The sequence below is a fragment of the Pinus tabuliformis genome, chromosome 6 (assembly GCF_031772625.1).
Source record: "Pinus tabuliformis cultivar Carrire ecotype Pingquan chromosome 6, CPIR1, whole genome shotgun sequence".
NCBI lineage: Eukaryota > Viridiplantae > Streptophyta > Pinopsida > Pinales > Pinaceae > Pinus > Pinus tabuliformis.
Genome location: NC_142292.1, coordinates 156,821,621 through 156,830,882, shown reverse-complemented (window position 1 = coordinate 156,830,882; position 9,262 = coordinate 156,821,621). Strand labels below are relative to the sequence as shown.

At 35.3% G+C, this 9,262-nt stretch overlaps 1 pseudogene; it reads right to left on the bottom strand.

Annotated features, from left to right (window-relative positions):
- Positions 1-3,497: 3,497 nt before the first annotated feature.
- On the bottom strand, positions 3,498-4,098 carry LOC149257860 (peptidyl-prolyl cis-trans isomerase FKBP42 pseudogene; annotated as a pseudogene).
- Positions 4,099-9,262: the final 5,164 nt, after the last annotated feature.

Here is a 9,262-nt window from a genome sequence, read left to right as displayed (position 1 = left end):
CCTAGAATACAAGATTTGGGAACCTTTAAAATGAGTTTATTCCCCCTATTTACAAGGAGAGGGGACCTTGGAACAACTATTACAAAATATCTTCTAAAGTTAAATTTGTACGATTAACTAGATGTCTTAGTGTGCACATATTCAAATGATTACATAACAGATTGATTCCTTCTTTAAAATGCAAAAAATTATAAAATAAAGAACATGGTAAAACTGCATGATGGACACATCAAAATATCTCCATGCAAATTCCTGTGATCGCCTATGATCAGGCCACATCTATGCCATGGTGTTCCTATATATTCACCAACTGATATGCTTGTCACTTTCTCCACTTAACTGCTTGAATTCTCCATTTTCTAGAGCTGGAAGCGATCAACTATGGTGGGATTAGCGATGCTCTATAACATAGCTACTGACCCATCCATCTACATACACTCTAGCACATACTTATAGGAACCCAATATATATCGTAACTATTATAAAATATTGTAAATGAAATCATAGAACTCTGATTGCCCTTGGATCCTCTTCCTTAAGCTCTTTTATCACTTCTCAACCATGGGACCACTGCCTGCAGCCAAAGGATTAATACATAGGCACTGGAATATCGGAGCATTCTGTCCTCGTAACTTAATTTGAAATGATATTACAAAAACATAAACTTTTGATGCCTTCAATCTCTTCTCCCATTAGCACTCTTCTTGTTCATCGCATCGGACGGAGTGCCATGACCTCAGCCTTATCACTTGGGTGCTAAAGCCTTTGGGCTCCTATCAGGGCCTATCTCCCTTTGTAATTTGAGCTCCACCCTTGGTTCCTTGGATAGTCATGACCAAGCGCCACCACATATTAGAGCCCCTCTTCATCGTAACTATTCCAAATTAGAATTTTCACAGGAGTTACGAAATTCACATCCCTGATATCGTCCATAGCGCTTAGGTAATAAATCATCCCCGCGCCCTTAGTTCTCTGGATTTCCCATGATCAGACACCAGATAATATCAAATCCCTCTTCATCGGAAGTTTTCAAATTAAGAATTAATCTTGGAGTTACGAAAACTCCCACTTCTGATGGGCTCATAACTCTTAGTGCTCTGCCCCAACTCTGCGCCCTTGGTTCTTTTAAGTCTTTGTGACCAACTGCCACATGATTTTGGAGCTCCTTCCATCAGAGGTTATCCCAATAAGAATTAAAATAAATTTTCGATGGCCTTTCTCTCTGAAATTCTTTATAATGCTTGGGTGCTTGGCCTTGGTTTGATCCCTTTGTTATCTTAGCTCTTTGTGACCAAGTGTCAGCATATATTGAAGCCCCTCTCATCAGAAGCTTTTCAATTTAGAATTAAAATGAAGTTTTGATGGTGACCATCCTCTGAAATTATATCTTAGCACTTGGGTTCTCTAACCAGTTATACACCCTTGGTCCCTTGAGTTCTCCATGACCAACTGCAACATGATTTCGAAGCTCCTCTTCATCTTAAGATTTTCATTATGCCAATTAAAAAAGAGTTCTGATAGCCTCTTCCTCTGAAATGTAGACCTCTAAAGTGACATCATGTTGACGTCTTCATCCTCACATGGCTCCTCCTTAGTGGTGACACGTGTCACCAAGGTTTGTTGCTTTAGGCCCTCTAAAATGTTGAAATCGCCTACCATGTTTCCTTGTCCCGCCACTTCATGCTGATGTAATATTCCCTGTCAGCTTCTCAGAACCAACGATCTACTACCATGGATCCAGTTTTGAGGAGAGAGAAAGGGTCCCTAGGGTCCTTGGTTTTGCACTAGTTTCCTTTGTATTTTCATGACCATGCGCTAGTCTATATCAGAGCCCTCTTCATCAGAACTTTTTTCCTTAAGAGTTCTGATGCATTTTTAAACCTATGATATTCCTTCTTGGCCCTTAGGTGCTCTGCCCACTCTACGCCCTTAGTTCTTTAAGGTATTTGTGGCCAAGTGCCAACATATATCAAAGCCCCTGTCATCGAATGTTTTCTAAGAAGGAATTAAAAAAGTTCCAATTATTTCGATCCTTCAAATAACTAACCTCTGATATGCCTTCCTGCCATAATTCTCGATATTGGGCTTTGATGTGATCAGGTCCCGAATTTCGGCACTCCTCTTTTGATTTCAGATTTCCTTTTGCCTTTGAGACTTAGGCTTTTGATTTTGGCCTCCTTTTCCTGATTTCATCCTCCAATATTTTCTCTCCTCTTTGACCTTTTTGCACTTAGGGTCTCCCTTTTTGGCCACCATTCGAGATCATTTGACACCCTTGCAAACATGTGTAATTGGTGACAACACAAGCATGATTCAAAATGAGGAAATCCTTCCTTTATGTAAAATAAGAAATGATTTTCCTTTACAATGTAAGAGAACCTTCCACCTAGACTAATTTCTAGAACTAAGTAATTAGCTAAAATATAAAAATAAATAAGAGGAAAAGTGGCCTTGCCAAATGAAAAATGATACAATCAATACTTTATTATAATGGACCCTATAAAGTGGGTCAATCCTCAAAGGAATTTTATGAATAATTAGTCTAATCCAACACCTTTCACTATATCCTTCTAAAAATGCAACAACTGGCTTGAAAACCACATGCTTCAATCTTAAGATAAAACCACATTCCTAAGACCATTTGTTATAAAGTTTTGGCCATCTTCTCAATCCAAAAATGCGAACAGATGTTCAAAATGCCCATTCCATTATGTGAATGGATTCAACAATTCAAATCCCATGGAATGAAATGAAAACAAGTGAACTTCAATGTTGTGGGGTCTTGATCACCAGATTTGAAATGGGACGAATGTCCACAACGTGCTTGGTTTACCACCTTACACCATTTAGTCTTAAATGGATGTAAAGGAGTTGGGTGAGTGAGTTGAATCGCGTGGGCTTGGTCAATACATCCACTCATTTCCTTATATAAACACTAACAAGGGAACATAGGATTATCCAACTTCATGTTTAACTAGGGCCTTGGTTCTTCCACCATTGTTGCACTTGACCATGTATTAGATGGATTTTACCTCAGCCAGTGATCGAAATCCATTGGGAGTAAACGGGTCGTTGCAACTATAAACCTTGATTCAAAAGAGTCGTCACCACCTCCTTTTTATATATCATTTTTCCTCTACCCCATCATACATGTGGGAAAGCTTTAAAAAAGAATTCGCTCTTGGAATAGAACCACATCCCCACGTCTGAATTGTAATTTTGCAAAGGGTTCAATCTGCGGGCCACAAAATAACAATCCTTGGTTTAGGATTGTTTCCCATGGGAAAGACGAATGCCTTATTCCCTTGAGGAGCCATGAAAGCGGTGCCCTATTTGGGCATAAATTTCTCCATTTCTCTATCCCGACCAAAGTGATGTGGCATGTTCCCAATAACTAATTATTTAAGTACTTATTCTTAAATTATTCCATTCATAGTATTGTCACCATGATAGACCCTTAAATCATCATTCCATTTAGATATAAAACCCTAATACAATCACTGTATGACTACCTTATTTTCAACAGAAGTTTTACTAACTTTCAGAAAGTCCTCTCTTGCATCATCAGTCTACTCTAGAGCAGCTCGTTCCTTACCATGTCTGAATAATGTCTTCATATTCTTCTCATCCTCAGCGAATACATGTTACACTAGCCAATGGCTTCTTCATAAAGGTTCAACTTCAACAAACATTTAACCATATTAAGATTGGAATGGTTCTTCACAATAGTCACCATATCCTTGTATTTTCCAAACAAATGAAACATAAAGTTATGTCCCATGTATGCTAGGGCCATTTCATATTGTTGCAAATCCTCTACTACTTTTTCCTCAATTATCTTTTGGTCGCCTCTTATTTATTGCTTTAATTCACTCCTTTATTGTCATATCACTACCTTCCTTACCTTCCTTGGCTTACTTGAAACCAATAAGCTCAACTTCATATATAGATTGGCTCTAAGTGGTACATTTGGAAAAGAGGACTTCCCTTCTTCCACATAACTTAATTTCCAAGCCACATGAAGAAAGGCATGTTCAGTAACTCTCATGCTAGCCACACCAATGGTGAAGCCACCCAATTCTTTTTCCAACTACCCAAAACAAATTAAAATTACTATTATTCTTGCCACCACATCAATTCCCTAAAGGATTGTTCCCATTCTCAACCTTGATGATTTGTTTCATAATGAAGAACTCCCCTTTCATAACTATATACACAAATGAACAAGATAAGTAGGATGTCCTTGTATTAATTGTCCCCTGGATCTAAATTTTTGGTGATTCCTTTCTAGTTGCAAAACAAAAAACTTAGTACCAACATCCACTTGGAATTTCTTCAATCACAATAATCACATATTAGCTCACTCATCTACACCACGAGATTTGAAAAAATACTATTTGTACTTGAAGAAGGAAGATCACACTATTCACTGGTCAGACACGTGTAAACTTTATCAATTTCAAACTTTTTTGTAATTTCTCTAATAATTATTTGAAGGTGCTCAATTACCACCCGGGGAATATTGCTAATAGAAACCACATAGGTTTCATAAATCACCCTTTCCATACTTTCCTTAACAAGTCATATAATGCTGTAAATAAATCATGACCTGATGTTGCACTATAAATCTCAAAATATCTAATTATAAGATGCACAACAATAAAGAGGATATTTTGATCCTTGTATACTTATAAGAGAACAATAAATATGTTGATGATGTAATGCTACAATTTAACTTGCTTTATTTCCCTACGTAACACAACCTACTCGTATTCAACCCTTTTCACCAAATGCAAGTGAAAATATTTGCCATAGGTAACCTTGATAAAAGAAGGGGCAGCAAAACATACAGTTTGAGCGGTAATAAAGACAACAATGAAGAGTTTTCTTCTCTGAGGATGTGCCTCCTTTGGTGATAAGGGATTGAAGTGGCAGTTTGATGAGTTGAGATCATTGTAGAAACTCTACAAGTGTGAGAAGAGTGCAACCATTGTTTCCCTATTTTTCTGGACCAATTCTTGAGCCTTGTTTATTGAGCATTACATCACCAGTTTAAGAATCCTCTACAGGAGAATGCTTGTATGTCTAAAGCATATTTTCGAGATGGAGAGAATATGGCATCTTTATGAGAACCTCCTTCCATATTAAACATTTCCCCTCGCTACCTGATGAACTCAACATACCTTGGTACAAATCCTACGAGGATTTATTTCTTTACAGTTAAAAAAAGTTGTACTAATTTTGATAGTAAGACTAAACAAATATTTTTTGAAATATCATGATTGGCATGATATACCTCGAGTAGCCTTTTTCCAATCGCTGATCCATAATCTGGTTACTTCCTTTAAAATTCATTTATGAGACATCCTATCAAAGATGACTGACAAAATAGATCATATAATTTATATTGTAGGCCACATTTCCAGTGTGGGGACTATTTTCAAAAGATAAAATACACTTGTTTAGAGTTATACTATATACTAGGTCCAGATGAGAAAGAATCTCATAAAGAGGTTGCATTATACACTTTATCACTATCATGTTCTTCTCAGATTTACTATACATATAATTAAATACTTGAAAATAAGGAAAATAAGGATTGCAAAACCAAATCCAATCCCCATGAGCATGGTATTTGTTAAAAAAAGAAATATTGCACAACTAACATTCAATTTCCATGAGCATGGTATTTGTTATCATTGTTTTCCATTCCTTTGAGATGCCTCACACCCATCTTATGCACAAGATATTTGACCACAACTGATCATACCACTATACAACTCTCCAAAACTTGAAGCTTATTGAGGACCTATAAGGATTTTTTTCATTTTCTCTGGGGCAATCAACTTACGATCTTTGTCCTCATGAAATTCTTTTTCTCTGGGGCAATCAACTTACGATCTTTGTCCTCATGAACTTGAACCACAAGTTGAATTGATATTTTACCTCATCTGTCCTCCAAAAATCCTATGCTTTTGCTCATGATGATGGAGAAAACCTTAACATACAAGTTTCTCCATTCCAACCCTCTCCAACCTTTGAACCTTTGACGCAGAGAATCTGTATATATATTGAATACAACAGAGCCAAAAGTCATACATACCATGTTGGTCAAAGAAGTCTTATCTTTTTACCTTGGAAAGCATGATAATTTAATGCATTGCATACCCAACTATTGGGTTGTATATTATTCATATTCCATAATAGGTAGCTATGATACTTTGAATTTGTGGATATGATGCAATTAAAACATGAATCAATCAATTTCAAAAATTGAATCTTGTTAAACTTTCCAATACGTCCTCTCTAATTCTATTCTCATTGGGAAACCCATGGGATATAAATTCACACTCCAAATAAAAATAAATGGAATGATTTGGATGTCAACTTAACAACGTATTTATACAAAAGCATCACAATTTGGTATGGTAAAGGCAACAAGTTTTTGTTATTCGCGAAAATATATATAATGGATATAAATAATTTCCATTGAAGTAGTATCCTTAAATCTGTTCAAATGTCCACGATAAAGAAACATTCAATTTCAAGTGTAGGGATATATTTGAAAATTCACAAATCAAAGGTTTCAAGAGTTTCGTATATCATTTTAAAAAAGGAAAATCAATAATACGGTATTAAAAACAAACATGGTTTATATATATATATCTATCTATTTATAAAACAAATAGAAACAATTGTTTTGTCTTACTACTAATTATGATAATGGAAATTGGCAATATCTTCTACATCCCTTTTACAACAAATCGAATATAGTAAGTTCCACGTTCCATGCCCCGATGTATCAAGAAATTTCCTCGCCAAAAATAAAACCCTGAAAGAAAAATTCAACTTCAACTAAATCCGTTTAACCCACCAACTCTAATAGAATCTCCAAAAAGTCGCATTATAGACAACTCCATAGCATATTGTTGTTCCAACATATAGGTCGGGGATTAAATCTGCTCAGAATATGAAGCTCATTGCTAGAGCTGGAAATACCCTTGTTATGGTCGGGTGGTTCAACGAGTTGTACTGAGGTGAAGTTCTTGAACTTTCTTGGTATTGGTCATGGGGATCTGAAGGCATACCCCTGATTCTTGACGGAAAATCCGCTCTAACCCACCCATGAGTTCCCACATTTTGAAGCAGGTCCAGTCATACCTGCACTTCAACTGTAAGAATTCGTGGCTCTAGCCTGTTCAGTGTTGCGGTATTTTCCCTCACACGCTAATCTCAATCCACACTGAATGCATAGTTAAGCAGGAACGATACCCTACAAATAAGCCAACTCTCCATCTTGAAGAAAATTTAATTTGATCTTAACCTTAAAGGACTCCGCTAGGGTTTAAATAGCACTCCAGCTGACTGTTCCCACCAATCCCAGGACCAGCGACAGACATTAACCTTAAAGGACTCCGCTAGGGTTTAAATAGCACTCCAGTTGACTGTTCCCACCAATCCCAGGACCAGCGACAGACATCAAGGCAGCCTGATGCCAATTTCCAACTTTCCAATAGTTGGCATTAATGGTACAATTACCACCGACTTTCTTCAGACCATGGGAAAGATTCACAATAGACGCAAAAGGTAGATAAAGATCGACGGTGAACAATTTAAAAAAATAAAAATGCCTATGTGTGTAATTATCATTTATTACATTGAAATTGAAAAAATCCATAACTCACCATAAATTACATTAATCATCAATTATTAAATCTAATTAGTGATGAATTATTGATAAATGAAATAGTGAAGCCATCATAGATGATTGGAAAGATGTTATATTTAAGCCTATATTAAAATTGAGATATCTGAATTTCAATTTTTCATAAATTAAAAATTGTTTAGTAATCGCTATTTGATAAGCGTGGAATATTCTCAGTATCAGTGGCAACCGGACTAAATTAAGAAGCTGAGAAATGAAATATCACTCTTCTTTTTCTAAAAGCAATGCCGGCGTTTCTATATCACCTAATAACATAGTTGAATCTCAGAAAAATGATATCTAACATAAATCATGTTAACAGAGGGATTGCTTCGAACATAAGGTGGGTCCTACTCATTTTGATCATTATCACAATGCTTCTTATATACCAATGGTTGCTCATGACCTGATTATAATTTGTATGGGCCAATCTTTCTTAATTGTACCTTTCAAACATTCGCTTTCACCGACAATAGGAATGGTGATGCCAGTGGCGCCAAGAAAGTAGTTGGCAGAACCAAGCTCTTCATTGTGTGGTACTGTAGTCCTACACGAATCTTTTTTATTAAATCATCTAATTCATCTCATGTGCCTATTTTGCTTTTTTACAATTATTGAGGTTCTGCATGTGCAGATTCGGAGACATATTAGCATGCAATGCAATGAATTTGCGGAATGCTAGAGCAGAGAAATGATGTTATTGTTGATGATGTCTCAATCAAATAAAGATTGATTTCGATTTTCTTTAATGGACACCACATTAAAGGTTATAATGGGAATCACTGAATCGATGTTGGTATTATGAGACTCGATATTAGATTAATTATTGGTTTGGTGGAGGGGCATAACTGCTGTTTCAGTTTCAATTATTCTTCTCGGTAAAAGTGGTCCAATGGTTATTGATTTTTGTTATCACTACGTCCGGACAACTGGAAAATTTTTATATTTCAAATTTATTTTTGGTCTAAAAAGCTAAGAAAGTAAAAAAGAAAAAGTGGATTAGAATTTATTTTGCAGATATGTTTCTATTTCTATAAATTGCAGGTCTTAAAAGCCAAGAAGGTACAAAAAGAAAAAGAAAAAGTGGTTTAGGATTTATTTTTGTAGATATGTTTCTATTTCTATAAATTGCTATTGTAAATAAATAAATATTAAGTAATATTTTTGGACAAATAAATTTTGAAAAAAACTATGGAGGGAAGAGAAAATGGTTTTGTTTTTAAATTATATTTATAGGTTGTTATATTATATAGAGTTATTAGAAATGATTCAAAATTTAAATTTTAAAATAAATTAGGAAAAATTTAACAGAATGTCTAAATGCTTAAGATGTATAGTATAAATTTTTTTCGTGAATTAATTTTTTTTATAGGTAAATTTTTTGAGAATCCTATAGAATCCGAATCTAAATTTAAACTTGGTAACTATGTTGAAATATACATTCAAAGACACAGAAATTAACGGAGAGATATAAACCTCTTTATTGCTGTGGAATTATGGAGTGTCATCGAGACTATATCCAAAAGCGTTAGGCACTTGTAACAAACTAAGGTAAAT